This window comes from Scylla paramamosain, chromosome 26 (genome assembly GCF_035594125.1).
Source record: "Scylla paramamosain isolate STU-SP2022 chromosome 26, ASM3559412v1, whole genome shotgun sequence".
NCBI lineage: Eukaryota > Metazoa > Arthropoda > Malacostraca > Decapoda > Portunidae > Scylla > Scylla paramamosain.
The window spans coordinates 20,699,091-20,719,090 of record NC_087176.1 but is presented as its reverse complement, the minus strand read 5'-3'; the positions used below and the strand labels follow the sequence as shown (position 1 = coordinate 20,719,090).

Sequence of the window (20,000 nt, the reverse complement as noted above, 5' to 3'; positions counted from 1 at the left end):
CACACACACTACTTATCTGTTTATTAATTTCTTTATTCACTGTTCCATAATAGTATTGATAAAGATAACTCCTCCTCCTCCTCCTCCTCTTCCTCCTCCTTTTCTCGCCTTCCTTCTAGCTCTCCTTTTCCTCGTCTTTTTGTTCTTCTTCCTCCTCCTCTTCATCTTTCTCTTCCTCCTCCTTTTCTCGCCTTCCTTCTAGCTCTCCTTTTCCTCGTCTTTTTGTTCTTCTTCCTCCTCCTCTTCATCTTCCTCTTCCTCCTCCTTTTCTCGCCTTCCTTCTAGCTCTCCTTTTTCTCTTCGTTCTCTTATTCCTCCTCCTCCTCCTCCTCCTCCTCCTCTTCTTCCTACTACATCCCTATCAGCCTTACATCTGTAGTATGTGAACTGATGAAAACAGTAAATTGCAACAATGTAGTGAACTATCTACATATAAATGATTTAATCAATGACTCACAGCATGGCTTCCGAAACAGACGTTCTTGTGTAACTAATCTTCTTGATTTCTTTAATGATATTTTCACCATTTACGACGAAACAAAGGCAGTAGATTTAGTGTATCTAGATTTTCAAGAAGCTTTTGACAAAGTTCCGGCTACTAGCTAAATTGAAGTCATATGGTATAAATGGAAAACTTCTCAATTGGCTGTCTCAGACTGGCTGTCTGAGAGAAAGCAGCGCGTTGTTTTAAATGGTACATTTTCAAACTGGCGAGAAGTTTTAAGTGGTGTACCACAGGGATCTGTGCTCGGCCCTGTTCTTTTCCTTATTTACGTTAATGATATCGATGAGGACCTCACCTGTAAAGTATCTAAGTTCGCTGATGATACAAAAAATAATGAATAAAGTAGTCACGTCAGAGGATAAGCAGCACTGAACTGTGGTTCAGTGCTGCTTTCTTTTGTTTGTTACTCATCCTGCCATAGTTGGCTGTCGAGCCTTGAGGGAGGTTGTCAAGGTAGTCAATGAGGGACTGGCCTGGCGGCGTGGCGGGGGCGTTCAGCGCGCCGCGCTTCAACACGAAGGTCAAGACGTCCTTGCCTGCGTTCTCCATCAGGAAGATGAGCTTCGCGCGACGGACGCAAACTTTCGGAGCGGCGGCCATGGTGGAGGGCTTGGGACACAGTTCTTCTCGCCAGCAGCCTGCAAAGAAATTTCCCAAGTGAGGAGCAGGGCAGGAGAGACGTGGTTTGCAAGGCTCAGTGCGGGAGGGAGGGAGTTGAGCCTTGAAGTGGCCGGCCTGAGCACCGGGATGTGGGGACAAGACAAAGAGGTGGATGGGAGTAAGAGACACTATGGCACACGGCATGGCACGTGTGTTGTGTCCAAACCATTTGACAAGACAACACGAGGCAAGACTTGACTGTGTGTGTGTGTGTGTGTGTGTGTGTGTGTGTGTGTGTGTGTGTGCAAGTAAGTAAGTAATTAAGTAAGTAATCAAGTAAGCAAACCTGTATAAAGTATTTCAAGGTGTACATACAATACAGTCACGTGAGCCGAGGCTCTCTGACGGTGTATTGTACAGTAGAGCAGAGGGCAGGAGTGCAAACAAATTATAATGTACAACAACATAATGAATTGTATTGTACAGCGGCAGTACCGCGCCGCTACAGAGAAGATAAACACTAATACAAGTGTCTCACACTAACTTAATAATAATAAAATAATGATGATGATAACAATAACAACAAGAGTAGTGATAACAATAATACTAATAACTACACCAACAACAACAGCAACAACAACAACAACAACAACAACAGCAACAATAATAATAATAATAATAATACCAATAAGAATATTATTAGTAACAAATAATAGTAACTAGCATTAATAAACATAATTAATAACTAATACTGGTAACTAGGGCAACAACAACAATAAATACCAACAACAACAACAACAACAACATAATCAACATAATAATAATAATAATAATAATAATAATAATAATAATAATAAAAGTAATAATGATAACAGCAACAAATGCGATGACTGCAATAAATAGCATCAAAATCACAGCTTTTGTTGATGAAGTGGTTACTTTTTAACCTGTTGTTTGTTTGAACATTTTATCAGTTGTAAGAAGAACTTTGTCTATCAAGAGGCAAACTGTTCACAACAGATTTGGTCCAACTTGTCACACTGTTTGTGAATAATATTGTTGTCAGTATCGCACAAATAAGGTTAACGTTGTTACTTCTCGTGTGAGAAACATTTTCTGCCAATTTGAATATTGCATTATGTCCAAGATTTTGATGTATTAATAACAATGTGAAGTACTTATGAATGAAGGGAAGCCTGCAAATACTGAAGGCTGAGGAAGCTTTGGATGCAGACTCTTTACGGAAAATGTACAGCGAAGAATTTTATTTTGCCGTCTTGTTGCTTTTGTTAAAAAGACGGCCATGTAGATGCCCATGTAGGAAGGCAGTGCATGAGATGTGGGCAGCGTGAAGTACACTGCGTGTCACCCACTGCTTCACTTGTTACATTACCCACAATTCTTTTTGAAATGCCAGCTGTTTGAGAGACATTTAAACATATGTGTGTGTTTGTGTGTGTGTGTGTGTGTGTGTGTGTGTGTGTGTGTGTGTGTGTGTGTATGTGTGTGTGTGTGTGTGTGTTTGTGCGTGCGTGCGTGCGTGCGTGCGTGCGTGGACCGTATGCATTTTTGGCAATGATTTCTTTGGCGGAAAAGATGCCCACCAGTACACAGTGGAGTGGTCTCCCCTCGTTTCACAGGACGTGGACTCCAGCTTGAAAAGACTCCTTGATAAAGTTCATGACATGTTCAGTATTTGCCTCCCTATTAAGTATATAGATGTTTCACACAAAAGGCTCCAAAACCCACACATTTCTCAAACAGTAATCAACTCGACAAGACCCAAAAATCAGTTGAACAGAGAGCTTCCTAAACCGTAAGCTCCGCCCTCTGTTTCGGTGAGGATATAGACAGGCGGACAGATGTGGATGCAGACAGACAGAGACAGATAGGTAGACAGGTAGATAGACAGATTGTGTCCAGTCTTTGTGGTATATAGTCTTGCCTCGTTAGTGCCTCATTTTCTACTTTCTGAGTGTGTGCAGTAGAAAACACAGTGAAAACAATTACAAGGAAAGAAAAGAGTAAGTGTACTCACCTCAAGAGTGCAGGTGTGTACACTCCGGGAGACGGGAGGAAGGAAGGCGCGAGGCGGGAGGTGCCTGTGGGGAGAGAGACACTGTGCTTCATGCTCTTACATTTATACTCCACAAGCACAAGTCTGTATCTGTGTACATCTATCTATCTGTATCTATCTGTATAAACAGAGACAGAGAGAGAGAGAGAGAGAGAGAGAGAGAGAGAGAGAGAGAGAGAGAGAGAGAGAGAGAGAGAGAGAGTCATCCAAAAATGTACTCACTGTTTGACTCGCTATAATTTCTTTTTTTTTTTTTCAGAAACAGTTGGCCAAAATAATAATGGCAGAAGTAAGACTAAGCTTTGAAGAAAGAACATGTCATAAAGTGTTACTGGAGGCACGAAAATGTCAAAGAAGTGCAAAGACAATTCAGAAGACACTTTGACAGGGATCCACCAAGGTGACGCGCCATTGCTCGCATCACAGCTAAGTTTGTACCAGATGGAACTGTTCACGACCTTCATAAGCATGCCTGTGTGGTAGTAGTAGTAGTAGTAGTGGTAGTGGTAGAGGTAGTATTCATGATTTCTCACTACTACTACTACTACTACTACAACTACTACTACTACTACTACTACTACTACTACTACTACTACTGTTGCTACTACTACTATGTGAATATTAATATTAATGCCTTAAGAATTGTTGCAAAAACAGTTGCAGTAGTAGCATTTATATTTGTAATAGTAGTAGTAATAGTAGTAATAATAGTAGTAGTAGTAATTGTTGTTATATTGTTATTATGATTGCTATCAATAATATCACACACACACAATAGTAGTAGTAGTAGCAGTAATAGTAGTAGTAAGAGTAGAAGCAATAGTAATTTTAATAATTTAGTATAATTTAATTATTTAATTAATTTAATTAATTAATTTATTTATTTTATTTTATTTATTTTATTTATTTTTTTGGTGGATATGAGTGTGTTCGTTGGTTGAACAAGTCCCTGTATATTAAATAGACTTTTGTGTGTCGCTCAAGTACCGAACGGCCTCGAAACACTGAGCCAAAGGGACGCCGCTCAGCCTGCAGCCAGTGTGGCGGCGTATCTTGTGTGGTGCGCGTGTGTATCGCATTGTGTTCCTCCTCATAGACTTAGTGGTGGTCAAGATAACCAGGATTGGCCAAGCCCTCCCTGAAGTGTGCTACCAGTAGTGTACCAGGTGTGTTGAGTAGCCGCCAGGTGTACAGCCACACGTGTGTTGTGTACAAGTGCATGTTGTGTACAGAAAGATCTCCCCCCTGTTTTATAAGACCCATAATGCCGCTGGCCGGGAAACTACACTTGCCACCATCTCAGACAGGACGCCATCTTGTTGTGTAAGTCCGAGACGCCTCCTATCACCCCAATCTCTCCCTCCCCACCACCCGCCAGCCACTCCTTCCCACTTCCGCCAGCAGCAGCTACTGGCCGCCCACCAGCCAGCAGCCCCTTCACGGCCACTACCTGCCAGCACGCCTTCCTGCCCTTACCCCCTCCCACTCCTTCCTCCCCTCCCTTCAACCCACTCCTTCCTAACCACCATTCGCCACCCACTCCTGCCAGGCCCCTACCAGCAACCCACTCCTTCCAGCTCCCCGCCTGCCATCCTCCCCTTCCCGCCCCCCACCCACCATCCACTCCTGGTCCCCACCCGCCTCACGCTCCTTTCCCCTTTCCGCCGCCCACACAGGAGCTGCTCTCCTCGCTCCCTCCCCCCCACTCATGACGTCACGGACGGCGGTGACAGTGACTGGCTGGTGTGAACCGCACCTCACACTCGCTCTACCTAAATGCTACTACTACTACTACTACTACTACTACTACAATTACCAGTGCCACTACAATTACTTCTGTTACTACTGCTGCTACTACTACTAATACTACTAATACTAATACTCGTTCTACTTCTACTTCTACTACTAATACTAATATTAGTTCTACTACTACTACTACTACTACTACTACTACTACTACTATTTCGATAACTGTTACTACTACTACTTCTACTAGTACTACTACGACTATTATTATTATTGTTACGACTACTCATACTACTATTTTGACTTACTACTACTACTACTACTACTACTACTACTACTACTACTGCTACTACTACTACTACAACTACTACTTCCTTGCAAGCCTCCCTGTCCGCTTTACCGTCATTCCTTGATTCATATTTTTTTGTATTTTTATTTTTATTTATTATTATTATTATTATTATTATTATTATTATTATTATTATTATTATTATTATCATTATTATCATTATTAGTGTGTGTGTGTGTGTGTGTGTGTGTGTGTGTGTAGGATTACAGATAAAAATACTATTCATGGATACCGTAATTTATTCACAGAAATAAATAAAAAATCTTACAGTGCACTCTCTCTCTCTCTCTCTCTCTCCCTCTCTCTCTCTCTCTCTCTCTCTTGTGAGTCAGTCAGCTGTTTTCAAGGTCGCTGGGCCTCGCTGCCCTCCTGCCTGGCTTGTATGATGCCACGTTGCATTTTACAGGAGTACTTTTAATCACCGCAGTAATGTTGTCGTGCAATGCTTGTCAGTAAATTACGTGCTTTTTAATGCCACTTGTCTTGTTATAACACACACACACACACACACACACAGTTGTTTCCCTGCTCTCTCTCTCTCTCTCTCTCTCTCTCTCTCTCTCTCTCTCTCTCTCTCTCTCTCTCTCTCTCTCCATCCTCCACCCGTGTATCCTCCTCCTAATAGTAGTAAATCTATTATTATTATTTTTATTATTATTATTAGTAGTAGTAGTAGTAGTAGTAGTAGTAGTAGGAGGAGGAGGAGGAGGAGGAGGAGGAGGAGGAGGAGGAGGAGCAGCAGCACCAGTAGCAGTAGCAGAAATAGTAGTAACTGTGGTAGAAATAATAGTAGTAGTAGTAGTAGTAGTAGCAGTAGTAATAGTAGTAGTAATAGTAGTTGTTGTCGTTACCTCCTCCTCCTCCTCCTCTACCTGCCCCTTGCTTCCTGTCATCTCCCTCTCCGCCACGCTCGCAGCAACGTCACGCGACCCGCTAAGGCTGCTTGCCGTCACCCACTGTTGTCTGTTTCCCTCCTTCAAAATTGTGTGTGTGTGGCTGCCGACATGAGTGTGCATTGTCACCAACACCATCACTGTTACTTACCGCAACACTCTTTCCTCTTTCACTACAAAGGACAAACAAACTCACACAAAGGACACTCTTTTCTGCCGCCATGGCCTGCTACTACTACTACTAATACTGCTACTACTAATACTATTACGATTATTACTGCTACTTCTACTACTACTACGATTATCACTGCTACTACTACTACTAATACTATTACGAGTATTACTGCTACTTCTACTACTACTACGATTATCACTGCTACTACTACTACTACTACTAATACTATTACGAGTATTGCTGCTTCTTCTACTACGATTATCACTGCTACTACTACTATTACTGCTATAACTACTACTACTACTACTACTACTACTACTACTACTACGATTATGACTACTACTAATACTAGTAGTACTCGTACTTCAACTGCTGTTACTGTTAATACTACTGCGACTACTGCTACTACTACTACTACTACTACTACTACTACTACGATTGTGACTGCTTCTACTACTACTACTACTAATACTAGTACTACTACTACTACTGCTGCTACTACTGTTAATACTACTGCGACTACTGCTACTACTACTACTACTATTTCTACTGCTACTACTACTACTACTACCACCACCACCACCACCACCATTACTGCTACTACTTCTATTACTACTACTTCTATTACTACTACTCATAATAATAATAATAATAATAATAATAATAATAATAATAATACGAGTACTTCTACTACTGCTACTACTGTCAATACTACTGCGACTATTGGGACTACTTCTGCTATTACTACTACTATTACTACTACTACCACTAATACTACTGCTGCTGCTACTAGTACTGCTACTACTAGCACCACTACCATTACTACTACTACTACTACTACTACTTTTTATGAAGGAAGGACGCTGGCCAAGGGCAACAAAAGTCGAATAAAAAAAAATGCCCATTGAAATGCCAGTCCCATAAAAGGGTCCAAAGTGGAAGCCAAAAATTGAAGGATAAGTGTCTTGAATCGTCCTTCTTGAAGGAATTCAAGTCATAGGAAGGTGGAAATACAAAAGCAGGCAGGGAGTTCCAGAGTTTACCAGAGAAAGGGATGAATGATTGAGAATACTGGTTAACTCTTGCGTTAGAGAGGTGGACAGAATAGGGGTGAGAAAAAGAAGAAAGTCTTGTGCAGCGAGGCCGCGGGAGGAGAGGAGGCATGCAGTTAGCAAGATCAGAAGAGCAGTTAGCATGAAAATAGCGGTAGAAGACAGCTAGAGATGCAACATTGCAGCGGTGAGAGAGAAACTGAAGACAGTCAGTTAGAGGAGAGGAGTTGATGAGACGAAAAGCTTTTGATTCCACCCTGTCTAGAAGAGACTAGTACTACTACCACCACCATTACTACAGCTGCTACTACTACTACTACTACTACTACTACTACTACTACCACCGTTGCTACTACTACTACTACTACTGCTACTACTACTAATACCACCACTAGAACTATCACTACTACCACCATTACTACTACTACTACTGCTATTATCACCACCATTGCTACTACTACTACTACTACTACTACTACTACTACCACCACCTCCATTACTACTTCTGGTACTACTACTACTACAACCACCACTACTACTACTACTACTACTACTACTACTACTACTACTACTACTACTACTACAACTGCTACTACTACTCGTACCACCACCACTACTACCACTACCACTACTATCCCTAGCACCAGTGCCTGTATAATAGTCATCAGGTGTCACGGTGTGATGAGAGGAAGCCTTAAAAAGGAAAAACAAGCGTCTGTGTGGCAGCTTCGGCCTGACACACTGAGGCAGAGTCAGACACGTGCACAGTGTGAATACAGTGTGTGTAAGGCAACGCCAATAAACACTTCCTTGCCTCTTCACACACACACACACACACACACACACACACACACACACACACACATATTGTCATAAAATATATTTTTTATAGAAATAGTTTTTGTTCATGGATTTACTGGAAGAGTATTGCGATGAGAACGTGTAGGAGAACCAGATGTCCACACACGCAGAGAGAGAGAGAGAGAGAGAGAGAGAGAGAGAGAGAGAGAGAGAGAGAGAGAGAGAGAGAGAGAGAGAGAATGCAAACCATCACTAATATAGTATTTAGGTTAATTCAGTATTTCTTTAGTTAACGTTCAAATACCACATTATCTGTAATTCATTGATTTGCAAGATGGCCGCCACTCACTCCTTATCGAGCACCAATATTGTGAGTAGCGACAAGTGGGAAATGGGACGCCATTTTGTTCCCAGGCAAACGCCGCGCGCCCCCTCGCTGCCAGCCGTGCCTGCTCTCATGTCTCTCTCTCGTGTTGAAGACACCTATTGTACAGTAAATACTGGCCCATACTTTCTCTCTCTCTCTCTCTCTCTCTCTCTCTCTCTCTCTCTCTCTCTCTCTCTCACAAACGTAAATGAGAAAGAGAGAGTGGGGAAGCAGAAAGAAGTGAGAGCGGAGGAGGAGTAAGACGAGAAGGATAAGGAAAAGGAGGAGGAAGAGGAGAAAGAGGAGGAGAAGGAAAAAGGGGAGGAGGAGGAGTAGGACGAGGAGAAGGAAAAGGAGGAAGAGGAGGAGGAGGAGGAAGAGGAAGAAGAAGAGGAAGAGTAAGACGAGGAGAAAGAAAAGGAGGAAGAGAAGTAGGACGAGGAGAAGGAAAAGGAAGATAAAGAGGAGGAGAAAGATGAGTATGAAGAGAGGCAAAGAAGGAAGAGGAGGAAGAGGAGGAGTAGAGGAAAAAAAATAGTAGGAAGAAGAAAGAGAGAGAGAGAGAGAGAGAGAGAGAGAGAGAGAGAGAGAGAGAGAGAGAGAGAGTGGAAAGTTGATAGATTCATGGTTCCTCTGGTCTCTCTCTCTCTCTCTCTCTCTCTCTCTCTCTCTCTCTCTCTCTCTCTCTCTCTCTCTGTTATTGCTTTAGCACTACTACTACTACTACTACTACTATACTACTACTACTATTACTGTTACTACTACTACTACTACTACTACTATTATCGAATAAATAGATTAATGCATAATACATGCAATAGTAACAATCAAAACAAACAAAAGGGCCAAATGACATGAATAAATAAATAAATAAATAAATAAACAATAAAACACAAAGAGAACAGACAACCGCCATCACCATCATCACCACCACAAGCACCACCACCATCACGACCCAAGCACCAATACCTGTCTCACTGCTCACCTTAATATAAGTATTTTCTCCCCCACACACACACAACCAACTTGCCTGAAACCAATATTCTCAATCACTAAACACAACCACCACCACCACCACCACCACTGCCCTCGTTCGGAAGTATGTGTGTGTTCGGCTTCTTGACTTTGGCTTCGTCTTCGTCTGTTTATAAGAAGCGAGGCCGGAGTGTATGGAGAAGGATGAAGGAAGGGGAAGGATGGGGCAGGGAGGTTAGGAAGCGTGGGACACAAAAGGATACTGAGGATATTGGGGGGTGGGTAGGGGGATGAAGGATATTAGGAAGGCAATGTTATTTTGGCAAGGAGGAGAAGGAGGAGGAAGAGGAAGGAGGAGATAAAAATGTAAAAGGGATGAGGAGTAAACGGGTTAAAGGAGAGGAGATATGAAGGAAGAAGTGATGGAGGAATATGCTGAAGGAAAGGTTGAAAGAAGGAAGGAAGGAAGGAAGGAGGAAGCAAAGTTATTGATTTTTTTCTTTGTCCTCTTTGCTTGACATTTTTTTTTTTTCTCTCTCAGCGATCTATTTTCTTTAAGAACTCTCTTAAATATTTACTACACACCGACACACTTGAGAGAGAGAGAGAGAGAGAGAGAGATGAGAGGAGAGAGAGAGAGAGAGAGAGAGAGAGAGAGAGAGAGAGAAGGGCACTCCAACACCCATCATTACTTCTCTACTTACTCTTCTTTCTTCTATAGCGCTTTCCTCCTTCTCCTCCTCATCTCCTTCTCTCGCGCCTTCTTCTATTTTTCTTTCTCCTCCTCTGGCTTTTCCTTTTACTTCTCTTCCTTTTCTTCCTCTTCGTATAACCTTACCACCACAACCGCCGTCGCCACCACTACCGCCGCCGCCCAGCTGATGGTCCTGTCCCGAGCTAAGGACGGTCACCAATGATTACTCGTTTCTGGGACAATCTTGAACCGCGTGTTTGCTCGCTTCATCAGGTTACTGTCCCCCTAACGAGACTGTCCCCCCCAGACCAGACCAGCCTTTCGTCTTACCAGCTCCTCTCCTCTAACTGAATGTCTTCAGCCTCTCTCTCTTCCCCGCAATGTCGCATCTCCTGCTATCTTCTATCGATATTTTCTCGTCAACTGTTCTTCTGATCTTGCTAACTGCATGCCTTCCATCCTCCCGCGCCCTCGTTGCACACGACTTTCTACTTTTGCTCACCCCTATTCTGTCCACCTCTCTAATGCAAAAGTTAACCAGTATTTTCAATCTTTCATCCCTTTTTCTGGTAAACTCTGGAACTCCCTGCCTGCTTCTGTATTTCCCCCTTCCTATAAATTGAATTCTTTCGAGAGCGAGGTCTCAAGACACTTCTCTCATTTGTGTTAAACTTTTTTGGCTCTTTCTTTTCATAGGTATATATTTTGTTGCCTTTGACCAGTGCCCCTCTTGCATAAAAAGTCCCCTTCTCTATTACCTCCCTGGAAACTGACTTCGATTCTCCCCATCTCTATCCCTTCCCCACGAGCCCCACCACCCCCACTCTCTCTCTCTCTCTCTCTCTCTCTCTCTCTCTCTCTCTCTCTCTCTCTCTCTCTCTCTCTCTCTCTCTCTCTCTCACCAGGACGGTCCCAGGAGAGCAGAGGAGGCCATGTTTTGTTACAATCAGTGGTATTTACTTCCTTCCTCTGATGCTGATGGGGAACAAAAGTGTCCCTCGATGTATTTTTCCCGTGGTGTCTAATTGGCGATGGGGAAACAAATCAGTAGGGAAGGGAAAAAAAAAACTAAGGAAAAGTTGAACTGATTAATTGACGGAGGGAAGAAAAGAGGGATGAAAAAGGTTTAGGAGGAAAGAAAATGGGTAAGGAAGGAATACTTAGGACAATGAGGGCAGATGATGGAGATGAGAGAAGCTTGTGTGAGGGATCAGAGAAGGAGGAAATGGGAGGGAATGGAGGAAAGAAGGATGGGACAGGGAAGAAAGGACGTAAGAAAAGAAGGGAATGAAGAAAAAAGGGGAAGATAGGAAGAAAAGGGTATAGAAAAGGAAAATAATATAGACAGGAGGGAAAATACAAGAAAATAATAAAGAAGAGAGGAAATGGAGAAAAGATGAATGGAAGAGGGAGAAAAGGTGCAGAGAAGAGAGAAAATGGAGAAAAGAAGGAAAAGACAGGAAAAAAGTGCAGAAGAAAGGAAGGGGACGGAGGAAAGAACTGGGACAAGGAGGAATGGGAAGGAAAAAAGGAAAGAGGAATGGGGCAAGGAGGAAAGAGTTTAGGAAGGGAAGGGAAGGAAAGAAAGAGAAGGAGAGAAGGATGGGATGGGAAAAAAAGGTTTGAGAAGAGTTTCAAAGACAGATAAAAGAAAAATTTTAAAACTTATTAAACAATGCATATGTAAATTTAAGTTTCTCTCTCTCTCTCTCTCTCTCTCTCTCTCTCTCTCTCTCTCTCTCTCTCTCTCTCTCTCTCTCTCTCTTGGTGCAAATTAAATGCCGTTTAATGAAATCGCCAATGATTGCTTATCTTGAGACCATTACTCTCATTTTATGCTCGAGTAAAAAAAAAAGAAAAAGAAAAGAAAAAAAGCTTAATTAGAAAAGTTTGCTGCTCATAACAGACGCTTAAGGCTTGTTCATCTTTAGACCAAGTTATCTTTGGCAAATCTGTTTTTCATGGCGTTAATTAAACTTTTTTATTTTATTTTATTTCCTGGGGGTGCGTGTGAATGACTTAAACACACACACACACACACACACACACACACACACACACACACACACACTTTATAGACAAAATGACGAATCACATACTGCAAAATACACGAGTAACAAAATTTATACAAATGAATAATAAAGAAAATAACACATAGAACTGAAACACATATCTGTCTGTCAATTGTCTAAATAAAACTACAATGTCATTTTTTTTTTTTTAGGTAGAGAAATAGGAGACCTGAAAGGAAGAAAAAAAGAAAAAAAGAAGAAAATAATAATAATTATAATAAGAAGAAGAAGAAGAAAACTCAATTCTTTCCTGTATGATTGAACTTTCCAAGAACGACAAACGGAAAACACTCATTTAACACTCAACGTGAACCTTAAGTGTCGGTCTGTGTGTCTGTCTGTGCGTGCGTGTGTGTGTGTGTGTGTGTGTGTGTGTGTGTGTGTGTGTGTGTGTGTGTGTGTGTGTGTGTCTGTTTGAAAGGCGACAATCATCCATCATTTCCACGCTTCAGACAAACGGATGACTTGACAAGCCTTTCTGATTGGGAGAGCGAGGGCCAGAGTCAGGGAGGCGAGGAAATATAATAACAGACGACCAAGAGGAGGAGGAGGAGGAGGAGGAGGAGGAGGAGGAGGAGGAGGAGGAGGAGGAACGGAAAAAAACTATCAGTTTTCTCAGATTTTTCAGTGACGTCTTACAACTTCAACTCCTCCTCCTCCTCGTGGTCCTCCTCCTCCTCCTCCTCCTCTTCCTCGTAACTACCCGCCATTTTAACCACTAAGAGAGAGAAAGAAAAAAATACTTCAACACAAAGCCTTTCACTGATCTATTCTCTTCCTCGTCCTCTTTCTCCTCCTCCCCCTCCTCCTCCTCCACCTCCTCCTCTTCTTTCTCCTCCTCCTCCTGTTCCTCGCGTTGTTTGAAGAGCCGTGCAGACGGACACTCAATGAGATAAGAAAAGGATGTCTTGGACTTTTTCTTCCCGAGTCTTTTTCTAAACCCTCCTCTGTGTGTCCTTCTCTCTGTCCCTCTTTCTTTCTCTCTGTCTATCTGTCCGGCTGGTTGGTTATATTGCTGGAGAAGGAGGAGGAAAAGGACGAATACAAAGGAATACAAAGAAAGTCCAAACAGCAACAGAGCTCCTTACTAAACTGTTTCGGTAACTATTCTACGCTATTAGTGGGAGAGACAGGGTAATACACACGCTCCTCCCCACCACTCTCATCACTCTAACCAATACTGCCTAGAAAAAAAAAAAATGTTGTATAGAAAAATCACATGAATTTGAGAGGAAAGTAATAAAGAATTAAGTCTAAGAGGAGGAAGAGGAGGAAGAAGAGGAAGAAGAGAGAGGGAGAGAGAGAGAGATAAAAAGCTACTCCAATTTCACTTGTTAATCGTTAAGACTGTAAAGATATGTAACAGGAGGAAATGAGAGGCAAGGGGGGGAGGGAGGAAGGTAACAAGAGAGAAATTAAAAGAAAGGAAGAGTAAAAAAAGAAAGACAGGTAGGAAAAGAGGATGAGAGGAAAAGAAGAGAAGGAAGAGTAAGTAGAGAGACAGGTTAGCAGAGAGAGAGGAGGATAATATGAGAGAGAAGTAGAGATAGGCAAGGAAAGGGAGTAAGAACAGAAAGGAAGAACGGAAAACAGAACAGGAGAGATAAGCAAGGAAAGGAAGATAAAGAAGAGAAAGGAAGATAATAAAAGCGAAATTAGAGGTAGGCAAAGAAAGGAAGGGTAACGAAAGAAAGGAAGAAAGGAAAAGAGAACAGGAAAAATAAGCAATGGAAGGAAGAGTAAGAAGAGAGAGGAAGATAAGAAAATATAGAAATTAGAGGTAAGCAAGGAAATGAAGAGTAACACAAGAAAGGAAGAAAAGAAGAGAAATGAGAAGAGGTTAACCAAATAAAGAGATAGATAAAAATAGATAGATAGAGAGAGAGAGAGAGAGAGAGAGAGAGAGAGAGAGAGAGAGAGAGAGAGAGAGAGAGAGAGAGAGAGAGAGAGAGAGAGTAATGGGGAGTATAAGTCATGATACACACTTCTCTGAGATTCACTTCCGTCTTAAGATTAATTACTGACAGCGTTGTTTTCTCTTGCCTTCCGTTACGCACACACACACACACACACACACACACACACACACACACACACACACACACACACACACACACACACACACACACACACACACACACACACACACACACACACATTATTATTATTAATATTATTATTATCATTATTATTTTTATTATTATTATTATTATCATTATCATTATTATTATTATTATTATTTTATTGACCACAACGCTACTCTCAACATGTAATTACAAAGTTAAAGGTAAAATGGCAGTGACGCTGTCGGTCCACTGCAAAGTAGCAAAACTGTTATAAAGTCCATTAAGAACAGTAAGCAGTATTAATACACTATCAATATAAAAGGACAAGTTAAAATACGTAATGCTCTACAAACGGTTTACAAATAATAATTAGTTTCTATAGAGGATTATTTGATTTTATAAAATAATTGAATATTTCAAACATAATATTGTTAAAGGAAAATAACATAATATAGAATTAACGCTTAAAAAATTCTAGCCAATAAAATTTAAAAAGTTATTACATACCAAAACTATGAAATAATAAAAGATAAAACTAACTAATAAAACTAACCTAATTAAAAAAGTTACTTATTGTTAATCAACGACTTAAAAATACAAAAATATAAAATAAATAAAACTGCCTACATAGCTAAAAGTCATAAAAATGATAACACAACACTTGACTAAAATAATATCACACAAAATGATCGACATGCCCATGATTTTGCATACAAGTGTGTTAGCCACATTTGCCAAAAATAAGTTAGTGGTAGTATATATATATATATATATATATATATATATATATATATATATATATATATATATATATATATATATATATATATATATATATATATATATATATATATATATATATATATATATATACGAGTATATATATATATATATATATATATATATATATATATATATATATATATATATATATATATATATATATATATATATATATATATATATATATGTACAGAGAGAGAGAGAGAGAGAGAGAGACTAATAAAAGTATTTCTTAACCTGAAAAGAAAGAAAAAAGCAAACATTAGATGTGTGCAGTGTGTCATCCTTCGTGGCTTACCCAATGTTTCCTGACGGCGACGCGCGAGGCAGGCGAGGAGAGAACCAGAGATGAAGGGAAGGATGTCGTGTGAGGGGAGGGAATGTTTCTGTTGCTACTGCTGCTGTTGTTGTTATTGTTGTTGTTGTGTTGGTTATGTGTTGTACTGGCCTAACAGGACACCCGCGTAAGCTCAGTAACACAGTCAAGCCACACAGACGGCGGTGTGCCCTTTGCTGTAACACTTCGGAACCTACAAGGCGGTGGTTTGGATTCAGTTTTGCTTTTCCTGGGTTTTGTTTGCGCGTCTCCAAACAAAGGCCACGAGAAGCAAAGGTGTGAATCCAAACGACTGCTTTGTAGTGATGCGCTCCGTGTTAGAGCAGAGGCGACGCCCTCACTGTGACTGAGCGCTGGCGTCCTACGAGGCCTGCACGCAACACACCACCTGCACAACAACAACAACAACAGCAACAACAACATCTACCACTACTAGCAGCAGCAGTAGCAGTAGCTGTAGCTAGGAGTTCAGGACTGGCGCGTGGCCGTAAGGGGAATCTTCCTTTGAGGGAGGAGCAGCAGGTGACCTGAAGTCTCATGGCCTCATGGCCTGGGCTGTCTTGTTCATGCTCAGCCTGAGGGCCTGACCTGTCACAGACCTGCCCTCAATGACTTGGCGGCGTGGTTGGCAGGGTGGTTGGCGCCACCCTCAACCCATATACCCACCATTGCAGAACATGGCGGCGAGGCACTGCTGCTTTCACTTCACCTTGCCTCCTGCAGGGCTGAAGTAAGGCACAGCCTGGTGTGCTGTAGCGGTGCACGTCAGCACCTGCACGAGGGCGGCCAGCGCCACCTGCCTCCTGAAGACGGCCACCCCGTTCGCCACGCAGCGCACAGTGACGGGGGTCTGCCGTCCTCCCCAGCAGCCCAGGCCCATCTTGGCTACCTGGGCAGGACTGAGGGTTCCGCTCCCCCCACTGGAGAAGGTGAACGAAGCACTGCGGCGCAGCACCCGGCCTGGGAGGGGACAGCCGCACACTCGCTGAGTCACGGGGCAGCCTCAGCCGCGCGGGGACACGCAGACAGTTGTTCTGTTGTTTCGTTGTGACGTCTGTCCGAAAAAGAAAATCCTGTTGCGTTGTGGTTCTGCGCTGAACAAATTTCATGGATGGAGTGAATGAATGAGTGTGACATCATGGTGACTCCCTCACCTGCACACACACCTGAGGGCGCCACAGTGAGGCTGTGACGCACACGCCGCGCACAGAGAGAAACAGAGAGAGAGAGAGAGAGAGAGAGAGAGAGAGAGAGAGAGAGAGAGAGAGAGAGAGAGAGAGAGAGAGAGAGAGAGAGAGAGCCAAGGGACAGCGAAAAAAACAGAAAAAAAGGAAAAGCCAGGAAAACGAAAAAGGAAAAAAAAAAGGGAAAAAGGGGAAAAAAAAAAAGATGTAGGAAACGAAGCATTTTTCCACCACACGAGCGTAGAGAATGAAGACAAAATATCCGTCCATTTTATATCATTAACCTAACCACGCTGGCCTGCCCTAGATAGTGGCTAAATTTACCGTTAATGTACAGTACTACACATCCATTGTATTACCTCCTGCACTTTACTACTAACCTACACCCTCCCTGGTACCGCGGCTAGTGTAAACAAAGGCCACACACCGCCAAGGCCTCGTCCTCTAAATATTTAAAACGATCTCCCAAAACCTGCTTCTTTTTACGTGCAGTAGACGAATGGTATAAAAAGATTGCGTAAGGGAAGCCATAAGGAAAATGTTTTGGCAGAATGCTATAGTGTTTTTGCTTGGTGTAATGGAGAGTTATTTTCTTTCTCCCTCTTCCTCTAAATACTTAACACGATCTCCCAGAACCTGCTATTTATTTATTTATTTATTTTTTAAGTACAGCAGACGAATGTTGTAGAAAAAAATTACATAATGGAAGAATGGTGTAGTTTTGTTGCTTGGTGTAGTGGAGACGAATTATTGGTAGTTTTTCTCCCTGTGGCTTCTGTTCGAACAAAGAAGATCTGGTATAGAAGAGTTGCATTAAGAGAAGCGAATAAGGAAAACGTATTGGTAAAATGTTATAGTTTTGTTGCTTGGTGTAATGTTGTTTTTTTCCTTTGTCCTTTAGCATTTATGTGGAAGCGTGCACTAGAGAGATCAGTTGTTGTAAGTGATTTGCAGTAAGAGTGTGTTGTAGTAAGAGTGTGTTGTGGTAAGAGTGATTTGCAGTAAGAGTGTGTTGTAGTAAGAGTGTGTTGTAGTAAAAGTGCGTAGTTGTAATGATAAGGGAAGCATATTGAGGGAAGATTATATAGACAAACTAGACGCAAAGAAGATTAGATAGATTAAACAAAAATAGGGAAATTAAACAAAACAAAAATTAGACAGTGAACAAAAGATTTGACAAGTAAAATAAAAGAATAAACATAAAACAACAAATAAAACAGATAAAACAAAAGATTAGACAGATTAGACAAAAGATTAGAGAAATTAGACAAAAGAGAATTAGACAGATTAGACATAAGAAGAACAGACAGATGAGACAGAAAATAATTAAATAAAATAGACAAAAGAAGATTAGACAAAAAAAAGATTAGGCAGATTACACAAAAAATAGACAAAGACGATTAGACAGATTAGACAAAAGGAGATTAAACAGACTAAACAAAAAAAAAAGATTAAAGAGATTAAACAAAAGAGGATTAGACAATTAGACAAAATAATAGACAGATTAGAGAAAAGATTAGACGGAGTGGACAAAAGATTAGACAAATTAGACAAAATAAGATTAGACAAAAGTACACATACGGATGACGGGTGAAAATATGTAAAGTGCCTCCATACAGACACTGCCACGTGAAGACCTAAGAACTTGAAGCAACTTCCCTAATTTTTTACGTTCTCATGTTCACCTAATCTCTCTCTCACATATCATCCCTCGACCTGATCTAATTTTAATCCAATCCAATCCTATTCAGCCCTATCCTATCGCATCCAGACCCCCAGTGAGGTCTTCCCAGTCCTTATCCCCCCTCCCCCCCTCACTTGCACAGCCAGCCCTTGGGAAATCAGGGCTAAGGGACGACTGTAGGAGAGTCTTCTTATGGTACAGTAGGAGGTAGAAATCCTACTCTCTCTCTATCTCTTTCTCTCTCTCTCTCTCTCTCTACTCTTTCCCCCTGATTTCTCTCTCTCTCTCTCTCTCTCTCTCTCTCTCTCTCTCTCTCTCTCTCTCTCTCTCTCTCTCTCTCTCTCTCTCTCTCTCCTTACCTCTCATTTCCTCCCTTCACATATCTTTACAGCCTCTCCCCCTCCTTTCCCCCTCCTTTCTCTTTTCTACACCTCTTTCCCTCTCTTTCACACACCTTCATATTCTGTCTTCCCTTCCTTCCCTCCTGTCCTTATCTCCCTCCCTCCCTCCGCCCATCCTTCATATGTTTATCTCCTTTCCTTCCCTCCTTCACACATTCTTATCTTCCTCCCTCCTGCATCCTCTCCTCCTCTCCTTCTAACTTGACGCGTAAGGAAAAAGAAGGAATGTATTATTATTATGCTGGGACGAACATTTTTAAAACTTCTTTCTTTTTCTTCAGTTCTTCCTGTTTTTTTTTTCTTTTTTGGTTCATGTTTTCATTTCATTCGTAATATTATCGTTATTGCTATTTTTGTTATTCATTATTGTTATTATTACATGTTGTCGTGATTATCAAAAACGGCTTCACCATCACAAACGACAACAACAACAGCAACAACAACAATAACATCAACAACAATAACTGGTACCCCTCCTATATAAAAACAAAAGCAACAACAATTACTACTACTCTTACTACTACTACTACTACTACTACTACTACTACTACTACTACTACTACTACTACTAGCACTCCTACTACTACTACTACTACTAGCACTCCTACTACTACTACTACTACTACTACTACTACTTTCACTACTACTACTACTTTTACTACTACTACTACCGCCACTACCACTACCACCACCACTACTACTACTACTACTACTACTACTACTACTACTACTACTACTACTACTACTACTACTACTACTACTACTGCTGCTGCTACTACAAATAGCATAAGAAAAATTAGCAGCAGAAAAGAAAAATTCGCATCAGAAAAGAGAGAGAGAGAGAGAGAGAGAGAGAGAGAGAGAGAGAGAGAGAGAGAGAGAGAGAGAGAGAGAGAGAGAGAGAGAGAGAGAGAGAGATTGCTGTTTTCCATCTTATTATGATTTCTTGCACGCCATCACGCTTCCTTACACCTACTTTTCTCCCTCCTCCTCCTCCTCCTCCTCCTCCTCCTCCTCCTCCTCCTCCTCCTCTTCCTCTCTTCCCTCTCCTCCTCCTCCTCCACTTCCTCCTCTTCGACACAACACGGCTGCCTCATCATTCAGGGAGCGGCGCCCCCACCTTAGGAAACCCTAGATATGACCACGAGAGTACTGGTACGGGTGGGAGGAGAGGGGAAAGATGGGGGTGTGAGAGAGAGAGGGAAGTGCTTAAGGGAGCGAGGAGGGAGAAGGGGAGAG

The 20,000-nt window shown here is 41.7% G+C and overlaps 2 long non-coding RNA genes across 4 annotated transcripts in view; one reads left to right on the top strand and one right to left on the bottom strand.

Moving 5' to 3' along the window:
- LOC135113809 (uncharacterized) overlaps nt 1–20,000 on the top strand; it is an 80,475-nt gene that overhangs the window by 44,404 nt on the left and 16,071 nt on the right. The window contains exons 5-6 of one of the 3 annotated variants that reach the window (XR_010275055.1): nt 1,058–1,162; nt 3,442–3,587. This is a non-coding gene — a long non-coding RNA (uncharacterized LOC135113809). Of the gene's footprint in view, nt 1–1,057; nt 1,163–3,441; nt 3,613–20,000 lie in introns of those variants that run through there. The other 2 variants (XR_010275054.1, XR_010275056.1) reach the window with 2 other exon arrangements.
- LOC135113811 (uncharacterized) lies at nt 831–11,403 on the bottom strand. Its single transcript, XR_010275059.1, has 3 exons — nt 10,245–11,403; nt 3,144–3,207; nt 831–1,143 (listed from the first exon to the last, which is right to left on the bottom strand). It is a non-coding gene; the product is annotated as an uncharacterized LOC135113811 (long non-coding RNA).